This window comes from Cryptotermes secundus, unplaced genomic scaffold (assembly GCF_002891405.2).
Source record: "Cryptotermes secundus unplaced genomic scaffold, Csec_1.0 scaffold66, whole genome shotgun sequence".
Lineage (NCBI taxonomy): Eukaryota > Metazoa > Arthropoda > Insecta > Blattodea > Kalotermitidae > Cryptotermes > Cryptotermes secundus.
The window spans coordinates 143,465-169,728 of record NW_019731262.1 but is presented as its reverse complement, the minus strand read 5'-3'; the positions used below and the strand labels follow the sequence as shown (position 1 = coordinate 169,728).

Here is a 26,264-nt window from a genome sequence, read left to right as displayed (position 1 = left end):
AAAACCCTATCACACTTGCATGACATTACCATCCAGTGTCCGTGTTTCGAGACCCGGCTGCTCTCAACAGAATACTCAGTGGATTTCGTGGAGTCCACGAAATGAATTTAGGATTTTATTGTGTGTGTGTTACAGTAGGCCCTCTTGTACTCTCTTAGAGAGAGAGGATGGGATGGTATAGATTGGATTTATCTGGCTCATGATAGGGACCAGTGGAGGGCTCGTGTGAACACGATGATCAACCATCGGGTTTCATAAAATTCTTGAGTAGGTGCTGAACTGGTGGCTCCTCTAGAAGGGCTCAGCTCCATGATTAAGTATGTAAGTGTTACAATATGACCTTGGTTACAATGTAGCTGCAACCATTGCCCTATAAATTTATTGCAGCTCCTGCCCTCAGATGCCCTCACCTGAAGCGCTGTCCCTGTGACGTCTCACAGTCGGAGAGGTTCGAACGATGTAACGTAGTTTCGTCGAAAGTATAAAGGTTTCTGCGAACCACAGATTGAGAACGCTTAGAGAGTGGTTTCCGATTATCTTGAAGTTCTCTAAGGAATTATGTGTCTGAATTTGGACGCCTCCCCATAACATTTCATGTTTTAGTGGAAATTTTGCTGGTTCATGTGCATTCGAAGATACCGAATTGCTTTGCAGTTCGAGTTCACGACATGGCGCCTATCCCGTATTTCTCCCCAAGGATCTCTTTCTCTCTCTCTCTAGGTGTATAATCTACAGCTTGTTATTTCTTCCTATCTCGTGTCTATATGGAAGCAATAGGCAGTTCCTGGAAATGACCGCCTCTAAGACAACGGCCTCCCCATAAAGGAACAATATTGAATATTACTGGATTGTCCCCCAGAGGTTAGGCACGCCCGTCCGTCCAATCTCGCGCTGCGTCCTTTTCTTTTGTTTCCGAGTTTCTTGTCGAATCAGCAACTAACTGTATCCGTTATTCTAGTCGAGTTTTATGGTACGATCCTGGTACACACTGCATCGAGTAAAAAGATATCTTTATCAATAAGTTTTATTGACTACATGACTGGAATATAGAACTGGAGCGGAAACTTATAATGTTCCTTTAAGGGACTGTACAATTCACATCCCGAAACTCAAAGAAAGGAGCTCATTCCGTTTGTATGTGAGAGCATTTTGATTTCAATCCTATACGCCCAACTTCGAAAGTACAAATTGATGTAAATGGCAACTTATATTGACGAAAGGTCGTTGGTTCGGTACTAATCTTTCTATGCCTAAAATAACATAATACCTCATGCAGTTTACTGAAATCATACGTATGTCACGATTTTATTGAATGACTATAGACGTGTTTTTGTTTGTTATTGGATGTATTGCACACTTAACGTAACGCTATCGCTGATTCACACATTCAGCAGTTCACTACAGCACGCACTATGTCTTTCTGCTGTGTCTTCACCAGTCGTTGCCCGGTAACGGCTTCCAACGGCAGACTTTCCCCTTACTCTGGGTCCCCGAACTGTCCCCGTGCCTCAGCTAGCAGCTTCTAGCAGCAACAGCTCACCAAACTGAACCGCAGCAGTCCTCTAACCAACTAACTCTACTTTATTAACCAACTTAATCCATTCCACCGAATAACTCTCACTAATTTTCCTGCTTATAATATCTCGGAATGGACCGCGCGGAAAACAACGTTCCTCTGTTTTGTTCGCACCTGTTGGGATGCCCATGTGATCGCTATTCTGTCATTGCCTACCAATGGCCATTGTTTACAGATCCGTTACTTAGCAACGGCTGGTGTATAGCTGCTTATTTCGCGGTCTTTGCCTAGCAACGGATCTACATACCACAATATCAAGCAGAATCCAAGATAATGGCACTCAATCAGGAAATTAAAGTTTACTGTCTTACTTAATGTAAGTAGTTTTGTATGGTTCTGAAACTTAGTCTGTGATATTAAGGGAAGAACGTAGACTGTGGATGATCGGCTGGTGGGCTCTTATGAACATATTAATGTACGTCTGTTTTCAAAGAAATTTTGGCAAAATCTTAAGTAGCTGAGCGACTGGTGGCTTCTCAAGTAGGACTCAGCTTCATGGAGTTTTTTTTATTGTTAGTGGGGTGGGGCTAAGTCCCTTGTACTGCGGCCACTTCTGGCCTATTTTACCAGCCCCAGATGATAGGTGAAGGTGATTGTGGAGCAATTGGTGGAATGAAGATTTGCAGGGGAAACCGAAGTACTTGGAGAAAACCTGCCCCAGCGCCACTTTGTCCACTGCAAATCCCACTTGACCAGACCCGGGAGCGAACCCTGGCCGCTGCGGTGGGAAGCCAGAGACTAACCGCTTGAGCTATGGCGCGGCCATTCATGGCGTTGTAAATAAAACGACTGGGAGTGAGGTTTCGAATCGCATCCAGACTCTCTTCCACAGTACTGACACATCGCTTCAATACCGTGTATACTGGCAACAGTACGAAGTGTTTTATATTAGGTCCGCGGTAGGAAAGAGCAAACAGGAAACTTATGTTTTATAGCGTAGGTATAGGTGACGCATATGATCGGGATTTTTTATTATTTTATATGACGCTGGAAGGGCTGCATTATAGAAAAAAAAAGCTAACTTTGGGATAGCTATATTATGGCAAAATTTTGACGTTACATGCTTTACATGCAGCCCTCCCATTGGAAACAAAAATTTCGCCCTAATGTAACCCTCCCAGAATTAGTTCAAACTTTAATATAATGCAGCCCTGCCAGCGTCATATAAAAATGAATTCCGATCATATGCGTTATCTCTGCCAGAAGGACAGGCGGGCACTGCCTGGGAACCTTCAAAACCGCAGATATAGTTTCTTGCTCCCCCCTCCAAATGTAGTGTTTCTCACTACCCCATCCACTTTCTCTCTCTCTCTCTCTTTCATATAGGTATAAAAGTGAAAGTTATGGAAGAAGTGAAAGATAATTTATTGTGGGGGAGAAAGTGCGTCATTTCGTAAGAAGACTCGCAGGCTGAGCCCGATCGTCTCTCTGATGAGGACAGTGAAGAAGTTAGGATGCTTAGAAGCAGTGGCTTGAGACAGGTGATTTTGTTTTTGTGGATTAGTGTCCAGTTGCCCAGTTTGAAAAAATATTCTGGTGGCCTTTATAGAAGAGGAGTTTAATTGTCATGGATTTGAATCGTGTGAGTTGGACGAGAAACACCTCAACATTTGCTTGAAGACTGAGGAAAACCAAGAACGNAAATCCCAGAAGACTGCTTTCTTCATAATCACCGCCGTGAAAGCCTCAAGTCTTACAAGAACGTTGTGTTTTCTAGTTTTTAGAATACCGGACGATGGACAAAGTCCGAAAACCAAGTAATTCTGACGTTTATTATATTATCACGTGATTGAGTGACTGTAGATGGGGTTTGCATTGCTAGTGTTCTCATTCGCGGCCTACACCGGAGCCGCTATTTCCTTGAAATAGCTGCTTATTAATCATCACGAGGCTGAGTGGACCCCGTTCCAGACCCACTACTTCTCAGAAGATCTGGTAACGCCGGGAATGGAACCCGAGGTCTCTGTAGCAAGGAACTCTGACCGCTAGACCACAGAGGCCGTCACCGACTGTCTGTAATATTCAGATTTCAGGATTAATTAATTATGAATTAACACAGGTCACAGGGACTGTTACTTCCTCCTTACGGTTATTCATTTTCACCCAAAATTAGATACCACATTCTCCTGTAGGTTCCTCAAACTTTAACACTCGCACCGTCCAGACAGAGCAAGTTGAAAGTGTAAAGGCATATCCGTAATGGAGGCGGAGCCATTGTTCAGGTGGTTAGGCTTTGACTTCACACCGCAAAACCTCGGCTTCTGTCCCGGGCGATTTCGTGTCAGACTCTTGATGGACGAACTGGCAATGTAGCGGGACCTTACAAGGAGTTTATTCGGGTTTCACTATCGCTCCACGCTCGTCTGTGACCGCCCTCCTGAGGTGTGGGATAGCCCTGAACAGGCGTCACGTTACATCCTCTGTATTTTAAGTTGCAGACTTTATATCTGTTCCCACACTTGGCTGGTGATACAGTGGCAAAGTTTAATCTATGTGGAGCTGTGGAAACTGAGCATGTGGCCCTTATGTAGGGCCTGCTGCTGTGTTTGAGCCAACATGTACTGTAACCATTCCTGGCTACGTCAGACACGTGGCCAGGCCGACCTGGGACATAACCAAGTCAATAGAATCGATATGAACGCCCTCTGAGAAGGTAGAAAGACTCTTAGAGAATGTTTCTTCCCCGAGTGGAATCTTATGCGATTTAACTCTTTAAAACACAATAGTAACTGTGTGTACCACATGCATTTGCATTTACATCACTGAGTGTTGGGTAGTGTAGTTGGTTGAGGCACTATGCTACAAGCCAGGCCGCGCCATGGCTCAAGGGGTTAGTCGCTGGTTTCCCACTGCGGCGGCCCGGGTTCGATCCCGGGTCTGGTCAAATTGGATTTGTGGTGGACAAAGTGGCGCTGGGGCGGGTTTTCTCCAAGTACTTCGCTTTCCCCTGCTAATCTTCATTCCACCAAATTCTCCACCATAATCATACGAGGCAGGTACAGTAGGCCAATCAGTGGCCGCCGTGCCGAGTGGACCCAGCTGGACTCCACCCCCCCCCTCCCACTAAGCGAATTGAAAAATAAATTCTACAAGCCGGAAGGTCGCGGGTTCGGATCCCGATGAGGTGGATATTTCTAGCCGCACTATGGTCCTGGGGCCGAAAGAGACTGTGGACCTGTCGTCTTGACAGATTACTGATGATGATGATGATGAAAGGGCGTCCCGCGCGTAGGGCTGACACCTTCACCGCCATCTTGTAGCCTATTGTCCAGAGAAAATGTAGGAGTCTCGACGTCTCACAACCCTTTGGATTTTCACGGCCTGTTACAGGGACAGTTTTTTTACCTTACTCTGTGTTAATGAGTTCCGTACAATTCGCTCAACAAACACCGATTATTTCCCTAAATAGCTTTAATCGGTTGAACTTTGTACGGAGACAGTATGTTTCCTGTGAGGTACGAAATGGATTTTAAAATGTAACGTGTATTAACTTTCAGGCTTCAGCAATTATTTGTATCGTTCGACTGGCAAAAGAAGAAACATGGGAGAAGCTATTCTTGTTGGACCCAGTCTTGATGCGTCGTGGCAGTTGTACAGACAACTGCAGCTAGATTACAGATAACTCCTGCTGTATTTCTTCACATTTCAGCCCCCAGTCATCTGTAATGGTTGCGAACCTGGGGGCCATACACACAAATCTGAAATTCAAAAACTTCAGATGACAGAAAACAAGATGCTTAAGATTGACTGGAAAATATCCCAGAACAACAGATGTTAACTTCTTACATGCAGATTTCTCAATTATACCTCTAGCTTCTAGCCCCAAATACGTATGAGAAAAGGAACTTCCACCCCCAGCGAGCTAACACGACAGCTGTGTGGGAACTATTGATCACAACTGTGTTAACGTGTGTAAGAAACCGCGGGATATACTTCTGCAAGGATATGAGGATATGAGACATAGGATGCACAAGAAGACAAGAAGGAGCATGATACGTACAAAAGAAATAAACACGGAAACAGAGACAGAAAGAAAAGAGAAATAAATAAATAAATAATAAGTCTAATGAAAGAAGACAAAATGTGTACATTCAGGAATATTAGCTTACGTGATGAGACGTGATGGAAGAAGATACTGCAATGACACAGATAACTAAATAAATTATTCGCCCCTTTCGACCCATGTTGGACCCAGTACTGATGCCTCATGACAGTTTTGTACTGACTGTTGCAGTTACACTGCTGACATCTCCTGCTGTCTTCGGCGATGCTTCAGAAAGTAAATGTGTTTGTTGGTGCAGAAATGAAAACTTTTATGAACTTAATAGCCGAGTAACTTTTTATTAAACCAATCCATTCTTCCGGACAGTAGCAGGAAGAGAGACACCGGAAACAATCTGAGATGACGTAGGAAACCATAAAATGGCTGACTGCAGAGGCTTGATGATGTCGTCATATTTCTGCTGACCTGCGGGTGGCGGTCTCGTATCGGCCGTATATTGCGCCGTTTGTTCTGGGCACAGAAATGTATTGCGTGACGACTTACGAGGCACCATGCCATTGTGTTCAAGCTGATGTCTTGTAGTCTGTGCTGGCCCCAGAGAGTCAGGACTGCCTATACACGGTAGCCATTAGTCTGCCCATCTGTATGGGTGCGAAACTCGGTCTGTTGACCTGAGGAAACAAGTGGGTTGAGGATTGTAAGCTGCATGCGTGACTGAGCGTTTAATTGGCAGAGGGTGTTTGAGAATAGGGCGCTGCGGAGGGAATTTGGACCTAAGAGGGATGAAATGAGGGGGGGAGAAGGATATTGCATAACGAGGAGATTCTTAATTGTACTTTTCATCTAATATTATTAGGTACTTCTTTTGGCTTGTTTTGGACTTCATCCATCGTTTGGTATGTAAAAGACAAAAGACCATAACGTTTCGGAGACTGGATCTGTCTCGTCTTCAGGTGGGTAGGGAAGGATAAACCTACTCAGTTTGGCCCGTTAGAAAGAACTAGCTAGCTTCCCTACCCACCTGAAGACGGAGACAGATCCAGTCTCCGAAACGTCGTGGTATTTTGTCTTTTACACACCAGACGATGGATGAAGTCCAAAGCAAGCCAAAAGAAGTGCAGTATACACCATCGTCAGAATCCTTTCAAGTCAATATTATGAGGGTATTGAAGTCAAGGTAGGTAGTACACATGGTGAAGATGGGAAATGCTCAAAGAAACTCATTAAGAAAACTAAAATGACAATATAAGCTAATATTTTAGACACCTAGGTATAGGTGGAAGGCTGACAATATGAATCATAAAGGAACAGGCTATCAGAATTTTGTTCAGTTGTGGGTTCTGGCGAGCACAGTGATAAACCTTCGGTTTCCGTATGAGACCGGAGTGTTTCTTGACCAGCTAAGTGACTATCAGGTTCTCAAGAATAGATCTGCTATGTCTTGGTGGGCTCTGGGGCTGACCCTCGGGGGTAAAGCAAGTAAGCCTGAAGCTACCCTTCTCAGCTAAGTCTTTTACTGAAGTTAAAATTGCCTAGAGCTGTAATTCCACAAGTCCATAAATTTTCGATGCCCGGAGAAATTTACTGTTATTCCCAAAACATGAGGGCTCTGATTTCACTGTCTCACATCAGATATTGGACAACACAAAACAGTATTGTGGTCAAATTAATTGGTCAATATGAGTCACTATTGTACGTATTGCTTCTCCGATCAGAGCCAAGGTTCCAACCAGACACGAAGTTATGAAGACTATTTCTTCAGGGCTGTTAAATCATATACTCTGGTAGTTTACTGACGTTGCGGAGGAACTACTGCCATTCATTGCCAGGACCGAAGAGGAAGCCAAGGAAGCAGCGATTAAGAGCCAAGCAGCTGGCAGGGATTTGATTACATAGGACGTTACTCTGAAACTTCGGTAAAATTCTATAAGAATAAATGGAGTCACATCCCAGAATTTAACACACTCCATAATCATAACTTAATTGCACTGTTATATCCGTGTGGAGCAACGTACTCATAGCGCGTTTCTCTGTCCACTGCGCGTGCGCAGCGTCACGGTACTTGCGGACAGGAAACTGTTCTTGTGGTTACTTAACCTGCCAGTATGACAACTTACAGCAGATAATACGTGAAATCAGGAATAGCACTCAGACGAACACATTAAAGTTGATCCAGGAGTAAGTGAGTGGGACTGAGAATTCCAATCGCATGCACAAACCCTACCATAACACTTGCACGTCCCTTTAACAGCCGTGGCTACGGCACATATTGGTAAGAGTAAAATAAACTGTGCTTAATTAATTAAGCACTATGCCATATATGATATATGGAGATATAGCATGACCATTCTTTTCCTCGGCAATAGGAGGTGAATGATTATCATAACGTCCCGGCTGCATTATCCCCGTGGAATGATCCCCCGGCACCCGTTTGATAGGAGGATCCTTGGGTCACAGTGTCAGTCTGGAATCTGTGGAGCAGAGAAATATCTCTTGCTCCTCCCGGCAATAGAACACCGGCCGTCCAACCTGTAGCTTGCCGCTATACCGACTTAGCTATCCCGGCTGGTAAGAGTACGAAGTAAATTTTATTTAACTTCAGGTGTTCTCTGTTAGGTCCGCGCTAATAAAAATACATTTTTTCTACTTTATAAATGGTTTTGAAGTACCGGCCAGCTCGACCAAGGTTTTCCGTGGTTTTCTTCGGTACTAGAGCAAATGCTGAGTTGGTACCCAAATTCCACGTTGCACTGCATGCCTCACATGCAGCCCTCCCATTGTTAACATCAAAATTTCGCCTTAATATAGCCCTCCCAACGTTAGCAAAAACAAACAGATAAAAAAAATCCTATCATATGCTCTATCTTTACCAGAAGGACAAGCGGACACTGCCTGGGAACCTTCAAAATCGGAGATATAGTTTCTTCCCCCCCCCCCAATGTAGTTTCTCTCACTACTACCCCCCCACTTCTTCGCTCTCTCTCTCAGTCTTTCTCTCTCTTCAATGCCTGGAGTGCTAAATGGTTTTGAAACGAACCAAAATATAGTCTTAGGTTCTGATGGACCCCTAAACCAAAAATGACTGTACTGGCGAATGCCAGCGGCAAATTACTGCTATGCCCTGATAGATATCTAGCGAGTTGCGCTCCAGACGGGCGCAGGAACGCGCGTAAGTCTTCAGGTAAAGTTTCCGTTACTGTTGTCCGACTTTATCTAGAATTGGAATCTTCAACAAATGTTACTGAAACTCCCCAATTGCTGATTTAATAAGAATGTGTTCAGCCGTTGTCGAGATGTTACATGCGGACAGACACGAGGAGGCTAATTGGTGCTTTTTTGTCATTTTTCGTTGCGAACTGACCATATATGTTTAGGTAGCAGTTGCTGCGAGTTTTATTTTTTTGTACTATTCAGTGATCAGTCCTAAGCAGTTGATACAGCTGAGTCGTACGGCCTGATGTCTATGTTAGGTCACGTCTGCAGTCACTCTGTGTTGTTCCTCCATGTTCACTGCATGATGTTGGGTTGTAGCGGGTGGTGAAGCTACTAGGCGATACAGTGATGCAACATCTGGCGCCCGATGCACAAGAAATAAGCTGTAATGCGGGCTGCATTAATTTGACAAGTGTGGTAGAACTTTTTAAAACGTACAAAATGCTGTCATTATATGAAGAAACTCAAATCTACAGTTGGATATTACACATTGCCTAGCAACGCGTGTGGTCTATAGTGAAGCTTTTCTGCTTTGGGATCGACCAATTTCGTGGCAAACATTATTTCATGGTGTTCCACTCTACGTTGCTGAAGTTCTCCAGTACCGAGGCGCGTGAAGTTGAACTATGGAACTGTACACACAAGTGGTATGGGTTTACAAGTCGAAGTCATGATACGACCGTTGGTCAGTCGGCAATTCTGTCTTGATGTCGAGCCCCATCTGGGGCCCAAGACCAGATTTTTATTACTGTCAGTTGCGGGTGTGTTGATGTGGGGGGCTCTCTCTGACGAGAGGGTGTGTCTGTCGTTTATAATTGCTGCTGGTCCTCGCCAGCGGGGTCATTCTCGTGTCCGAGTCTCGCAGGGCTCATGGCCATATTTTTCACTGTCTCAGATTCGAGACTCCCCCAGCCTAGAGGGTCAGGTCCCCGTATTTGTATCCCCCAGGAAAAAGGTGGCCCAGCTATACCCCCAGGCACTGGGATCCCTTTGTTCGCCTCCTGTGACTCGCCGGGCTACGGTGAGGCATTCGAACCCGCCTCTACAGAGGCGTATTGGTTTACAAACAGAGAGAGAGAGGGAGAAGAAAAGTGGGGAGACTACATTTGGAAGGGGGGCAAGAAACTATATCTCCGGGTTTCAGAGTTCCCAGGCAGTGCCCGTTCGTCCTTCTGATAGTGGTAATGCATATGATCGGAATTATTTTTTATGACATTGGAAGGGCTGCATTGTAGTGAAGTTTGTTCAGACATCACTTATCGTAAATGGTATATGAAAATCCAATTCGTACCTCACAGGAAACACATTAAGCCTCCGCTACAGAGCCCAACCGGTTAATGCTATTTAGGGAAATAATCGCTGTTTATTGTGAGAATCATACGGAACATAAAAATACACAATGTGAGCAAAATGTGGGGGTCTTACAATGTTAAGACAGGAGGTACACATATTACCACTTTGATTTAAAGGGTTAAATCTGTTAGGCATAACGCCACCTGAAGCTGGCACATGATGACCCACCACGGCTTTGCATGTTGCGTAATTACACGCATATGGCGATTCTCTGAAAGATTGCTCTATAATGACGCCATTGATTAGTTCCCGGTTGTGTCGCGCTGTTACCACTTTACACTTCGTTAATTAGAGGCACAGGTGTGCTACGTGTCCTGACACGTCACACTTACAGGACTATGGTCGTCCATAAGAAGGATTATCCAGGAGATCCGTATCGTCTTGACTCTGAGAGTCAGCTAGAAAGCTATCACTGTAGCAGGCCGTGCAGGCACATAGACTTCTGAGACGTCGAGGCATCAATGAACTTGTACAAAACTACATATCGTCACATTCCAGAAGACAATACTCTTCATTGTTTCGGCAGAAGTTAAGTTGTCCCTGTGCTTAATCAGTTAAGCACTATGCCATGATGACATATGGGGGGAGTGGTGGTATAGCTCTACCTTTCTTGAATTCCGCATTAGGGGAAAGTGAATGGTCATCTTGAAACCCCGGCCGCTTTATCCACCGGGGAAAGAGCTCCCGGTACCCATTGAATAGGAGGCTGAGTGGGCCCAAGAATCGGTCTTGACGATACAAAGAACAAAAAAAATTCTGCCCTCCCGAGAATCGAACCCAGGGCGTCCAACCCGTAGCCCGTCGCTATACCGACTCTTGCTTATCGCTGAGAGAGCCTGAAGACAAGCACCAGAACGATAACACAATCACTGGCCGGTATTAGAATAGGTAAGAGAGGCCGGTGGCACCAGACACTGTGCCGCTCGAGATGTACGTGTAGTTAGGGAATATCCATGGCCTAAACCTGAAAGTACGTGTATAACAGTGTGTGACGGTGTGGACTGCGAACAGAACGAGAGGACCGACTCTGTGTGCGTGTTAATTGGTTTCTTGTACCGATAAGTTCCACCATCAGATGCGGTCTCCCTGTGAGGTTTACACAGCCGTGAATTGTGTTATATCGAGCGAAGTGGTGTAATGGTAAGGTTCCGGACTCGTCCTCTGGAAGTGCTCGGTTCAATCTCTCCCAGAACACCGGCTCTGCTGACTGAGGTCTTCAGTGGTTTTCCTTAACGCCCCCAGGCAAATTCCACGATAGTGCCTCTGTTAGGCCAAGGTCACTTCCTTCCAAATCCTTTCCAATTCATCTATCATTCTAATATTTCTAGACTATAGGCCAGTAATCTACTAACTACTACGTTAAATAATTGACACGCACGCACACACACACAAATAAATATTTCATCATATTCATAGGCGTTAATTATCACAGTTTTTCAATCTTGGGAATAATATTGCTAATGGAGTGAACAGTTGTTTATTATACACATATTTAATTGAATATTTTATTGTAACATAATAGTCATCAGCAACAGCAACAGTAACAATGAATCAGAACAAACGGCGGCATCTTTCGCCCCTTCTCTTAATTCGTCCCAGGGAATGCTTTACTTTTCGCCTCGTTTCAGGATAGTCTGTTTCGTTCTGTGCACAGAAGCCATCCATGTCTCATGCCAGATGTCGCCCCGGCAACCCCTCCCCGCACCCCATGGACACGCGCCCGCCCTAAATTCAACCACAAGGGGCTGCCAACGTCCTATCGAAATACTGACCACTGTCAGCAGATATAAATATTGCCCAGGCATCTTGCGCATGTCTCATGTAACTTATTTCGCTGCGTCACGTTTGGCTTGGACGTTGCTTTATATTTCTATTAATTATGGGTGTCTGGAAACTTGCTTCATATTTATGTACTCTTTCAGAACGCGATGCTGAGGTTAACGTCTGGAACCAGGGGAGAAGACGTATCAAGATGGATATTACGTAATGAATTGCTTCATAATTCTTAACGATAAAAAGGTAAAGCTATCCCTTTAAGAGGCCGTGGAGACCCATATGCCCATGAGACGTCGAGGCTCCCACGTTTTCTAGACAATCGGGGCACAGATGGTGGTCAGGATGTCAGCCGTACACGCCGGCCGCCCTTCAACCCCCAGGAAGATTGCTGGTACACATTTCTGTTTGAGACTGACTCGACGCCAGGACCATAGTGCGGCTGGAAGGATTGGGTCAATTGAAAATTCCAGTGACTTCATTGCGAATCGAACCCGCGACCTTCTGGATAGTAGCATAGTGCTTCAACCAACTACGCTACCGCGTGTCACCCATTCTTAATGTTACTATCTCAAATTTTTATTATTCAGTTTATAAATGCATTTATTTCGTTAGGGAATAAGGGCTGTTTTTCCTTGATTAACTTACTTACTTACTCATGGAGCTGAGCCCTTGTGGAGGAGCAGCCAATTCAGCAGCTACTCAAGAATTTTCCAACATTTTTTGTGAAACCCGAAGGTTCATTACCGTGTTCGCAAGAGCCTTCCACCGGTCCCTATCCTGGGCCAGATCTATCCAATCCATACCACCCCATCCTATCTCTCTTAAGATCCATTGTACTATTGTCCACCCACCTATGCCTTGGTCTTCCCAGTGGGCTCTTTCCTTCTGGCTTTCCCACCAATATCCTATACACATTCCTCGTCTCCCCCATTCGTGCTACATGACCTGCCCACCTCATCCTCCTTTACTTGATCATTCTAATTATACTTGGAAGCTCCTCATTGTGTAGTTTTCTCCAACCTCCTGCCACTTCATCTCTCTTCGGTCGAAATATTCTCCTCAACACCCTGTTCTCAAACACCCTCAGTCTATGTTCCTCCAACCTCCTGTCACTTCATCTCTCTTCGGTCGAAATATTCTCCTCAACACCCTGTTCTCAAACACCCTCAGTCTATGTTCCTCCCTTAATGTCAGAGACCAAGTTTCACACCCATACAGAACCACAGGCAAAATTCTAGTTTTGTATATTCTAATTTTTATGTTTTTGGACAGCAGACGAGAAGACAAAAGATTCTGGGCTGAATGTTAGCAAGCATTACCCGAGTTCACTCTCCTCTAAATTTCCTCCTGAATCAGGTTTTGATTTGTTATCGTTGTTCCCAAATATCTGAACTGTGCGACATTTTCAGAACATCAGTTTCCTATCTTTATGTCATGATTTTGCCGTGCATTTTGGTTGTTTATCCAAGGAATCCGTCCAGGTCCGAGGCTTTGTGTTCATTTTCATAACATAATCCTTTTTTACGGTGAGGAGTTGTTAGCCCCACGCCCAACCCCCAAGATAGAGGGCCAACCCTTGTCGGCTGGTCACTACTGCTTATTCAGTATATTCACAGCTTCCCTCCAAAACTGGAAGTCGTCTCCTCCATCCGAAACCTGAGGACGCGCCATGCCGTGGTGACAAGAGACCCATCAGACATCACTAAGTAAAAACGTAAGAGGAATTACAGAAAGTGCAGTTCCAGTTTTTTTCTAAAATTTTTTTAAAATTTTCCAGCATTCTAACCACATGTCCTTTTCGTGTTCATTTCATGATACTGACTGATATGAATTTGAAACGATTTGCACGGAGCGGTCATGGCGTAGCTGAAGCGCTGTCCGGGCTCTTGCCTTGGGGGGCTGAGAAAACTGAGTAAGGACAGCAGATGTATGTCACGGTCGAAATTCGAAGCGAGCACCTCCAGAATATACTTCTAGAGCCTTACCGTTATGCCAACCCGCTAAGTCTATTGAACTTAATGAGAAACACCAAGTTTTGCACCCATAAAAACAACATAAAAAATTATAGTTCTATGTATCCTAATATTATCCTCCCATCAACGCCTATATTTTCCTAGTAGTTCCTTTATTCAGGGTTTCATTTCAAATTTTCATACGCTTTTCGCTTGTATCCCATGCATGTTACATGACCTGCCCAGTTCATTCCCAGTTAATACTTATTTGACGGAGAGTATAAATTATGGAGCACGCTGTAACGTAGTTGAGGCGCTATGCTATAAGCCGGAATGTCGTGGGTTCAATTCCACATGAGGTCATTGGGTTTCTTCAATTGACTCAATCCTTCCAGCCGCACTATGGCTCTGGAGTTGATTCAGTATTTAACAGAAATGAGTATCGGGAATCTTCCTGGGGGTAAAGAGCGGCCGGCGCGTAAGGCTGGCAGCCTCACCGCCATCTGTGAGCCGATTATCTAGAGAAACTGTCGTAGCCTCGACGTCTCACAACCCTATGGGCCTCCACGGCCTGTTACTGGTATAGCTTTATCTTTTTACTATTAAGAATTAAGACGACGATAGATTGAATGCATAGAACTGTGTGAGGACTGCAGATGTCTGGAGCGGAGGGGAGGCAGTGAGTCGGTCATTTGTATCGTTATTTAGAACTTGTAGCCATCTTGCTTAATCCTTCGAAGCACGAAAGAAATAGAAGGAAATTCAGGGTTTATAGCAAGCCAACGGCCTGGTAAGTGGGTTTTTGTTCATAGAAATTATATTTATAAATTCAGTTCGTACCTCACAGGAAACACGGTGTGTCTCCATTACAAAGACAAAACTCTTTATTCCGTTTAGGGAAATAATCACTGTTTGTTGTTAGGGTCATACGAAATATATAGGCATATACACTGTTTGAAAACTTTGAGATTCTTAATGTTACAGCCGTTGGTATATATAATTACCAATGCTCTTTAATCCATTAACATTTGATATATTTGTTTCTCACTTCCTCTAGATTCCCAAGACAAAATTTAGCACGAGTTTTTATGTCCAAGTTTAACCTCTTTTGAAGTCATTTGACCGTACTGAATGATGGTGTACTAAAGCCAATATCCTTCCTAAGGCAGGTGTCAGGGTATATTGAAATCTTGTGACATTACTTACGGCAGAAGATTTAACTAAGCGATAAATTTGTTGTTTTATTTTTCTTTCCTCCCCTCGAGAGTTGGTTTTATCACCATGGTAACGTCTCCATCAGCCACCATGTTCTGGACACTCAGACAAGAATGTTAAGTGTCTACAACTTTTATGGCGGTTTTAGAGTCGAGTACGTGTACCCTTGGTAATGTTAAAGCGTTTTATTAATGTTTTAATCGCTTTTCGAGGAGATGATTCTATATATGCAGACAAGCAGAAATACCCGTTCTTCGCCCGGGATATTATTATTCTCCTTGTCATTCTCAGAATATATATAAGCGAAATATTTTAAAGGAGGAAATACCACTCAAATTAAGGCTAAGTTTTTCCTGTACTTAACTAATTAAGCACCACGCCATGAAGACGTATGGGGGAGTGGATGTATAGATCCACATTTTCTTGACCTCGACACTAGTTGGAGGTGAGTGGTCAGATTCACGTCCCGGCCGCTTTACACCCGGGAAAGAGCCCCGGTTACCCATTGTATAGGAAGTTGGCTTTTGTGGACTCCAGAGCCGGTCTGGACTATTGGAGAAGTGAAAATTCTTGACCCTACCGGGATTCGAAGTCCGACCCCTCGGCCATCCAGCCCGTAGCCAGTCGCTATACCGACTACGATACCCCGGCTCCTACTACTCAAATTAACAAAATAAAATTTACTCATATAATTATCCGGATTGAAAATGAGGATTCAAATTGCATGCGAAAACGCTACGAAAATATTTGTGCATCGCTGTAACAATCATCCCTGCCGTTCATATTGGGAAGCGTATGGATTAAATTTTATATTATTTTTGAGTGTTCCCTGTTAGGTCCGCTGTAGGAAACAGGAAATTTACCTTTATGTTTTATTGAAATTTACATGCATAAGAATAATGTCGTGTTTAGGGACTTGGTGACTGAGCTAGACTGCTAAGTAACATGAAAATTATGTTGTCATGGACACCGTCCAGGCCTAGTCTGGCATCTGTTTACGAACGTTTCGAAAGAATGTAGTGCTTCCATCTTCATGGTAAAATTAAGTACGGGATGTTTAGGTTCTCGTCTCTAATTGTTCGCAAGTATTTTCATCTTTTCTTTCTATTCAGATTTGTTCAACACTTTGTAAAAGAAAATTATCCTCTCCAGTTGCAAACAAGAATTGTGCTGTCTGACGGGGAGCGAACCCCAGGCCTCTCTAGAGGAGGAGCCAGACACGAATCGCGTTGTGATAATAGAAGCCAACCACCTCCCTCCGCGCCCGTTATGAAGTCAGTGCAGCGTTATCATTGTGTGGGTTGGCAGCCATGTGGTAATAATCCGCCCGAGTCATGCGTCGTCACATTAATCACAGCCAACGACTTGTCTCGCTTACTGTCACGTGACCAAGGAACGGAATGTGATGGCCAGGATCTCCAGGTGTTTCGGCAGGCCTGAGCTTCTACGAGTACTATTCCCCCCTCAATTGTCTGAAAATTGAAGTTCGTATAAAAACTAAAAGAATTCAATTCGTACCTCACAGGAAACACATTACGTCTCCGCTACAAAGCCCAACCGGTTAATGCTGTTTAGGGAAATAATCGCTGTTTATTGTGAGAATCATACGGGACACACAAAGACACTGTGTAGGCAGAATGCAGTATATATAAATTCAGTCCATACGTCACAGGAAACACATTACGTCTCCGCTACAGAGCCCAACCGGTTAATGCTATTTAGGGACATAAGCGCTGTTTCCTGTGAGAACCATACAGAACACATAAATACACGGTGTGGGCAGAAAGCACACTAAAGCGAGTGATAGAGTCATCGACACGACAAGCCGCCTGCATTTCCTGGTTTCTTGGTTAGTTTACGCTTCGACCCTGAAGATTGAGGTAGTATGTTTCTCCGAAACGTCAGGCTTTTCCCGAACAACACTGCATTGCAACCCAAAAGACCTTCATAGTTACCGCTGCCGCTGTGAGAACCTGAGATCCAACATGGTGTAACTCACACTCACACGTATGTAGAATCCAGCGGGTTTGTGTGTGTGTGTGTGTGTGTCCTGGAGTGAAGCCCATGCAGGTTCTCACAGCTGTGACTGTGAACACAAGTATGGTCTTAGTTGTGACGCCGTATAGTCTTGTAGAAATGCAGGACCGTTTCGATAGAACATTTGCTTCTTACGCGTTATCTTACACGGCTTATTCTTCGACTCTGAAGATGGAGGCAGTATTTCCTACGAAACGTCTTTTAGGTTCTGTCGGATAGTACGGTGTCACATCTACTTAGGTAATCGTCATAGAGTGTAGGAGCCTCAAAATATCTATTATTCAAGATAATGTTGATAGTACCGGTATATACTCGTATATGTGTTGCAACCCTAGGTTAATTTTGGCCTCAGCAGCTTTTGTTGTCGTGTGACAGAGGTACTGTATTATACTTTTCTCCGTGAGGTTTATTCACTGATCATATAATCTGTCTTTAGAAACGTCACCAGTCTCGTCCATTATTCTGATATACGCGTCTTGTCCTATACAATTCACTGCAGCACCTGGGGCTAGCTAAACTCTATAGTGGTTTAGTGAGGAAGTAAATTTGCATAATACAAATTACTTTAAAACACACTGAACAGTTAAAAAGAAGTTGGATACGCGTGTGTGAGATTAAGTGGGTTGCAATAACTTTTACTTAAGTTAATACATAGAATTATGCAGCATAAGTCTGTCCAATAAGTACAAGTAATGGTATAAATACCATATACACGTTTTGTAATGCCACTTGGCGCCTTAAGAAATGTAGAAAATTCCATATGTAAGACATGTAAATCCTGTAATATTATGAAACATCGCTTCAGGCTATGAAATCATTTCACTGCTCTTTGAAGTGGACCAAAGATTCTGGAGTTATATCCTTCAGAGTCTGTTGTATGAAGTTGCTTACATTTGGACTTCCATATTTCTGAAGGAAAGGCGTTTCTTACGAAGCACTTGCTGTAATATAACTCATTTACCAGTGCCAATTATTCTGGCGTAGCGCCAAGGCTTATAGACTTGTATTCAGGGGTGCTTGTTTCGAATCTCACCCGAGACACCGGCTATTCTGAGATATATTGCGGACTCCCTTACTCCTTCCACACAAAAGCCGAAATATTAACTAGATTAGGCCACGACCTCTTCCATCCACAAGCAGACTGCTTGTACCGGTTCTCACGGTTTCTACGCTAACGGATTTCTTATTTTTCCTTCTACCCTGAAGATGGAGGCGATGCGTTCCTCCGAAACGTCGGTTAACACCACATCTGCGCGGTGCCACATCCCAGAAGACTGCTTCTTCATAGTCACCGCCGTGAAAACCTCAAATCTTACTATTTCAGATTGGTTGTTTGCTTCTGTTAAATTTCTGTAGACGGGATGACTCAGTCGGTATAGTGATGGGTACGGGCTGGACGGCCTGGGTTCGATTCGCGGGAATGTAAAAGATATTTTTCTCTATTTCACATCGTCTGATTCGGTTGTGAGACCCTGGCAGCCTTCTATTGAATGGGAACCAGGCGGTGAAGCGGCCAGGCCGTGAAACCGACCAGCTATTTCCATCTAGTTCCAAGGTAAGAAATGATGGAGCTATACCTCCACTCTGCCATATGTCTTCATGGCGTAGTGCTTAATTAAACGCGGGGTAATGTTCATACATTTATATCAGATTTCTTAAATTTTTCCTGGTTTTCTATAGTTACAATTACAAAATATATTTTTTTCCTTTTGTTTCTGGAAGGACGTATAATTAACATGAAAGCTGGTCCCAGTCGGATAGTGAGTTCCAGGTCATTGAATTGAAAGAGCGGACTCGGAGGCCGAGAGAAATTGAGAGAGACGGCCATATTTGACTTTGTAGCGTCTTGCTGGCAGTGTACCCGCCACTTTAGGGGAGTGACGCCCAAAGTATTGAAAGTGGCAATTAATTAGTGTTTTATTGCCTTGTCTGGACAGGAAGATGTATAGCACGCGTTGGGGACTAAGTGAGTAACATCTGGAACAAAGGGGGCTCGTTCCTACGGGACTTGATTTATATAAACTTTAAGCCAAGTCACTGGATTGTTTGCAGAGGCTGCACTTCATGTAAGTACGGGGTCACCATTATTATTATTATTTGGGCACGCCGTAGCCTAGTTGTTTGAGGCAATGTGTTACAAGCCGGAAGGTCACCGGTTGCAGTCCCGATGAGGTTGAATTTTTTCAATTGACCTAAACCTTCTAGCCGCACTATGGCCCTGGGGCCGACTCGGAATCTTCCTGAGGGTAAAGGGCGGCCGGCGCATAAGGGCGGCAACTTTACCGCCATCTGTGAGCCGATTGTCCAGAGAAAATGTGGGGGCCTCAACGTCTCACAACCCTATTGGCCGTCACAGCCTGTTACATGGATAGCTTTATCTTTACCTGCTTTTATTTTTATTATTATTATTATCATAATTATCAGCTATTTGTTTGTTTACTTTTACTTTATTCATTATTATTTCTTCCAAGTGTTAACCTGTAATTTGTATTTGACTTTTAATAAGATTGTGTATAATGTAATTCATTCTTCTGCACTGTGCTGTGTCTGTAATTGGCCTTGCGGCTGTTGGCTTAGCACATAAATAATAAAGAATTGAATTGAATTATTATTATTATTATGATTACTGTTACTATTAGGATTTTTCACACGTTTCAGAGGTGTTTCAAATTTAATCCTTTTTCTAAACTCCGTCTCAAATATTATATGAATTGTTGATGGTGAAGAGTACTGTCTGTCCTCTTGGATGTGGTGCCGTATAGTCTAGTAGAAGTTTACTGGCGTTTCATAGGAAAGCAATACTTCCATCATCAGGGGAGAATGGAGCGATTGTTGTTTCCTATGCAACGGTCTATTCTAGCGTTTCCATAGAAGTGCCTCTTCTGGATTCCCGACACGTTACAATATATTTTAAGCAAGCAGCGAACAGGAAGTAAGCAAAGTCGCGCAGTCCCATTCCTAACATTTGTAATTATGCGAGCAAAGTTTAATTTCTCAGTGTGTCATTCCTTCTCTAAAGGAGAGAGACCATGTCCCGGGCGAAGACCGGGTATTTGTGCATGTTCAAAATACGATTGAGGGAGAGAGAATTTGTTGGTTGTTGAGTATGGTTAAAAATAATAATTCTTTTATATTACATTTCAGCAATGGAATTAAAGACTTAAAAACACCCCATAAAATAAAAAAAAACATATTTTAAACGAAAAGAAAAATAATTACTCAGGTTTTCCCTCTGTGGATACCGCTATATACAGAATAGGGGTAGCATATGTGATCCGACGGGCGTCGTTTATGTTAACATATGGGGGTTGAGGTGGTGAGGGTTGGCTAAACACATATGACACACGGATGTGTATTAGTATTTAGGCTTCTGTATGAGTTGGGGAAGGGGGGGGGCAGAGATCGGCACACCAAAATCCAAATCTCAAACACAAGAGGCTTACGATATTATTACTATGTATGGAAACATGATATTATTGTATTAATGCATACGGCTTGCCTGCTAGGAAACATAGAGTTTGATGATAAGCCGGTATTAAAATAGTTTTGTTGGTGATTCGAAGAGCTTGACTATTATAATGACATCTATACACTGTCAACAATTTTAATGCTATGCATATATATATACTCGTAGATCAAGTGAAATGGACGCTGCATTATGGTTAATATGTTTGTTGGATGTGCACATGCAGTTAACTGGAGCTCTGTAATAATTCACAGATTTGCGATTCGAAGAAGCATTTTTGAGAACCCAGTCTTGTCACATAACGTGTTTTGATAAGCTGCCCAATATAGCTTCTAACGCTTTGAAGGCTGAACTTAATGTAAACAATATTTATAAAATCAGTCCGTACCTCACAGAAGACACATTACGTCTCCGCTACAAAGCCCAACCGGTTAATGTTGTTTAGGAAAATAATCGCTGTTTATTGTGAGAATCATATGGAACACATAAATACACTTTATGGATAAAATGTACAGTTCATGAATGTTAAACTACGTGGTACAAATAATTACCACTGCGTCATGAAAGGTTTAAATTGTGAACGACCCGTCAAGGCGGAGTCAAGCTGTGTAGTGCACACAGTGTTGTAAGATGGAAGTCGCTTAAAGATATATAAATTATTATGCCGCATCAAAAATACGTTTCATCAGATGTAGAATCTCGCATCATGAGAGGAAGCGTTTCAAGGGCGTTTAATTTGCAAGAAAATTAATTCGAATAGAAAAGAACACGAAGTTAACGCTTTCTATGTTACGATCACTATATTTTCTTATAATCCCCCTTACTCTCCTCTGCTTCCCATCCCCCTTTCGTCTTTTTCCTTTAACATTCCTGTTTATTTGTGCCCTTCATTTTCCCAGCGTCCTCTGTTTTGTCCACTTCCACTTTACTTTTTGTACTGTTCCTTTTTTCTCTGTTTTATTCTCCTTATTTCTCTTGCGCTTACTTCTTCACGGTTCTGACACCTAGAAGTATGCTCCCAGGGCCTGAAGGGCTCAGCATTAATGCTTCATTGTCCGTTCTAATATTTTTGTGATTTGTCTTGCGACAATCTCAATATTGGAATTATCTTAGAGCTTCTAATGGTTAGGATGGCTGATGAGTTAGAAGTATTTGAAAGGAAGCGGCCTAATCGAAGTGATATTCTTGTATTTGTCTGGAGAAACTAAGAAGAGCGTGAAAAATTTCAGTCAGTGTACCAAGTCCTGACCGAGATTGAAAACGAACATCTCTTCCTTGAATATGCAAGTTGCAGTTATTCCAGCCCGCTTAGTATATCAATAATGATTTAGTATGTTCTCTCCAAATTATGAGGACTGTTGGGGTTGCCGCCTCAAGGGGTGTATGTGTTCATGGCATTCTGTAGGAATCAAGCCTGTCGGAACTTAACTAAGTTTTTATATGATTTTGCTGTATAATGAGCAGTTTGATAATTTTTGCGCTTCGCCAAGTAGCCTTAGGTTGATCAGATGAAGGAGAAAAGAATTAACGAATCATGATAAATACATAGAGTAAACCCTCGATAAACCGGATTAAGTGGGGGAGGTCATCCGGATTAGTGAAGCAAAACATTGTTGATGTAAAGAAAAAATCACTATAAACCTTTATTTAAAAACTACGACAAGACATTAAGCTGAAGTACAGGGTCTCCTTCATCCAGCTGAAGCCAATCTTGGATATTTTCTTGCGTTGTTTCATTCTCTCCAGCTGACTTCAACACAGTCTGAAACTCCTCTTGCCCCTAAACCCCATGTGTCTTCTAAAGTACTCAGCTGACAGAATTATTCATTTTTCATACTTCGATCCTGATTATCCGACATCCGAGTAACCGGGTCAGCGAAGGTTTACTGTATTAAAATATTATCAGATAAACTTGAAGAGATGAGATGCTCAAATCGGAGAATACTGTTTTTAAGAAATTGGGGTGCTAGTGGGTGAATTGAATTTATTTCACTCAATACAGGAATTAGAGGAGAACTTTTGTGAACACTGCAACGAACTGCTGGGTTCTATAAAAGGTGGAGAATTTCTTGACAAGATGAGCGAGTGTTGGTTTCTGTGTGGGACTCTGTTGCATAGAGGCATAGAAGAAGTGTAGGTGAAAGCGAAAAGTCACGGGGGAATGAGAAACACTTTATTATGGGAGCAAGAACAAAGTATAATTTTGTTAGAGGGTTCCCAGGCTTCGCCCGCTTGTCCTTCTGGCAAGGACACTGTGAAAGCGAAGTCAGAATGGTTAGAAGCAGTGGCTTGAGACACGAGACGCGGAGTTCTGGCCTGGTAAATTGCTACGTGCCGTCGTCAGCACAGTCCTTGGTTCCGAGTTCCACAGCACTCATCAATCTTGGAGTCGTGCACATAAGTATGTGATCTCGGTGACACTTGGAAAAGATGGCCGGAATGCGCAAATGCCTTCTGCGGGCCTAATAGAGATTATCCAGTGATGTCACGGAATTTGCTTCCTACTTTTGCTGATATGCTAAAGCTATGTGGAAGTATAATGCAGTACTTTTTTATGATACCACTGGAATTATCGTTTCCAGTACTTTTGTTGTCATTACATTTTTTAATTTGAGTGCTATTTGTTTTGTGCTTAAAGTGAAATTGAGAAGAAAAGCAACTACCTTCTGGGCGTAGAGCGGTTACCTGTTACTCACGAGTGTTCGCCCTTCACTCAGGATTTCTGCCCCTTCTGAAGATCAAATAAACTACACTATACAACAAGTGGAATAAAATTAAAAAGAAGCTAACTAGTTTAAATTAGTTTAATCAGCTTTCTAAGGTAATTAATAAATACATTCATAACGATGGAGTCTAGGGACACGCGGTAGCGTAGTTGGTTGAGGCACTATGCTACAAGTCGGAAGGTCACGTGTTCCAGTGCCAATGAGTTGGATTCTTTCAATGACCTAACCCTTCCAGCCGCACTATGGCCCTGGGGTCGACTTAGCCTCTAACAGAAATGAGTACCAGATATCTTCCTCGGGGGTAAAGGGCGGCCGGCGCGTATTGCTGACAACTTTACCGCTGTCTGTGAGCCGATTGTCTAGAGAGAATATGGGAGCCTCGACGTCTCACAACCCTGTGGGTCTTCACGGCCTGTTACATGATAGCTTTACCTTTTTTATAATGATAAGAGTCAGTGAAATTAGACTTCATTAATGTTACTCGGGATAAAAATGACGCGAGATTTCTGTGATCAGTCTACAGTGTCCACATGTTAAGTTTGTCAGTTTGTGTTGCGACATGGCCCCCCCCGACACAGGTAACTGTATTAACCGCGTAATAACACGATAATGTCCATTCGTGATTCTGTGTTTCGAGCCTTAATTAAGGTTTAAATTATAGATTATATTAAAGTTTATAGTTTCTATGACGTTCCTGTTTGTCATCTAATTTTATAGTGTGGAAGTGCTACGTTTCGAGTCCAAGAGGGGCCAAGACACTAACAATCCTGTCATCACGTGACAGCGTGCGGTAAACACGTCATTAGGATGCAAGTCTAAACACTCCCAAACCAACCCCCCTCCCCATCCCTTACTCTTGCATGGAACTAAAAGTCCACAGAATGTCATCCCCTATAGAGGGGAGGTTTCGGGGTGGAGAGTTTGCATTGAATCAAGTGGTGGAGCGTTATGGGCTCGCCATGTGCCAGGATTATGAGCTGTAATCTTACCTACATACTCCGTGCATGTTTAACTTGATATCAGCCCATGTCGCCATGTGGGGCTCGGGTGCGACTAATATTATATCTTTCTATATGCAGTGCATCTGTCTTCACTCGCTCGGAAGCCGGGATCGTGGGTTCGAATCTCACTCAGGACATGGATGTTTGTGTGCGTTTTTCTGTGTTTGTGTACAGGTAGAGGCCTTGCGAAGAGCTGATCATCCGCCCAAGGAGTCCTACTGAACGTGTAAGATCTAGTAAAACCGAAGTGAAACGGAGAGTTTCATGGAGGTAGGCCTAGGCCCAAATGAGGGCTGTAGCGCCAATAATAAAAAAAAATGCAGTAAATAAAAAGTTTTGTTAAGTGCGAGATTTGTCGTTATTGATAAGCAATGTGACGTTATTATAGCGATTAACTGCCAAGCGTTAACATGTTCCATTAACGGAACTTGTGGTGTAGGTCACGAACGACCTTGAAGTCTTTTATTTCAGATTATCGTGTCTATTGTGTGACTGTTGATATATTATATTTTTGTGTGGATATATGAAGTGTAGAGTATTGTATAAAGGAGACTTTTTTGCGATCGAATATTTGTGCATGTTATTCGTGGGAGATGGCGTTAATATTTCGATAACATGTAGGAGCGGAGAGGAATACGGGAGAGAGCAGGGGAAGTTTGTAACCTTGGATACCGAATGATGAGACTCCCCGTTGAATTGTCAGCGGGTGTTACACCAGTTTTGATATTAAAATGTTTTGCCTTCCGCCCACAAGATACATATGTATATACATATATGTGTATATTTCTATTCCGGTTTCGATTGTGGTTGAGTTTTAGAAGAAGATCTGTGAAGAATGCGGACGAATGTGAGTTCAAAAATGAACATTTCTCCCAGGATTTGTGAAAGTGGGTGAAGCAGTTCCTCGCCCGAAGTGCGGTTACTTTCCTTGTCAGTATCATAATATATAGCTGCCAAAATTTTAAAGAAGGAATGACGCTCAAATATAGAAATCAAAATCAGAAGAAAAAAATTGGGAATGAGGATATGAACCGTGTCCGAAACTCTACAGCAGTACTTACACAGCCTTTCGACAACCGGGGCTACCGTGCATATTGGTAAAATTAGATCTATTGCTAAGTAGCAGTTTTGTAAACAGGCGACAGTACAACAGCCGCTGCTAGGGAACAGCTCTGTGGACACGTTTCTCCGGTAACGGGAGCACACGCAATAATGGAAGAGACGTTTTCTGTGCCGTCCGTGCCGGGGCTATATAAAGAGGACTAGTACAGGTAATTCCAATGGAGGCGGTGACTAGACTGCCGTTGTAGCGGAAGCTACTAGAAATAGGGACTCGGACCCGAGAAACACTGCACTGGAAAGGGCTAGCAGCATATATAAAAGACGGACTCGTCCTCTCGTCAGAGAGGGCACCCCACGGAAACAATAACGTAACTGTCAAACTGACTGACTAACTGGCCGTAGTTTGCAATGTGACTTTGACTTTGACTTTGACTTTGACATAGTTGTGAGAAGTGAGATGCTGATAGTTGCGGCAGTGATGTTTGGAGCGTGTAACTCGGGTGGAATGTCGTAGTTACTTGTAGTTGCCAGTGTACGTGTCCAGTAAATCGTCTATAGTCACTCCATTGGTTGGAAATATTTTTAGGTGTTCTCTGTTGGCTCCTCGGTGTGAAACAAGCGTGAGGCTCTTTTATTTATTTATTAATATATGCTAACTTCAATACATTAATTAAACTTAGACGAAAGCAATTATGCCTGAACCAAAGCAAACAATTAACTCATGAGCCTATAAGCAAGCTGTGAGCCATCATATAAACTGCAAACTAAGTATAGTCGGGTTCATGTTTTGATTAAAATGATTCCAACAAATCAGCCAAAAAAAAAACTGAAGCCAGACTGCGCAATATGCAATTACGACAGATTATTTTTTAATAAAACTCCTT

At 43.1% G+C, this 26,264-nt stretch overlaps 1 protein-coding gene and 1 long non-coding RNA gene across 3 annotated transcripts in view; one reads left to right on the top strand and one right to left on the bottom strand.

Moving 5' to 3' along the window:
* Positions 1–26,264, top strand: part of LOC111866678 — a 273,720-nt gene that overhangs the window by 159,771 nt on the left and 87,685 nt on the right. Inside the window, exon 3 of one of the 2 annotated variants that reach the window (XR_004513248.1) lies at positions 19,063–19,189. The exons of the other annotated variant lie outside the window; for it this stretch is intronic. This is a non-coding gene — a long non-coding RNA (uncharacterized LOC111866678). Of the gene's footprint in view, positions 1–19,062; positions 19,190–26,264 lie in introns of those variants that run through there. 2 annotated transcript variants of the gene reach the window in all.
* The window catches only part of LOC111866677 (homeobox protein Nkx-6.2), a 102,424-nt gene that overhangs the window by 54,579 nt on the left and 21,581 nt on the right, over positions 1–26,264 (bottom strand). The window lies entirely within an intron of this gene.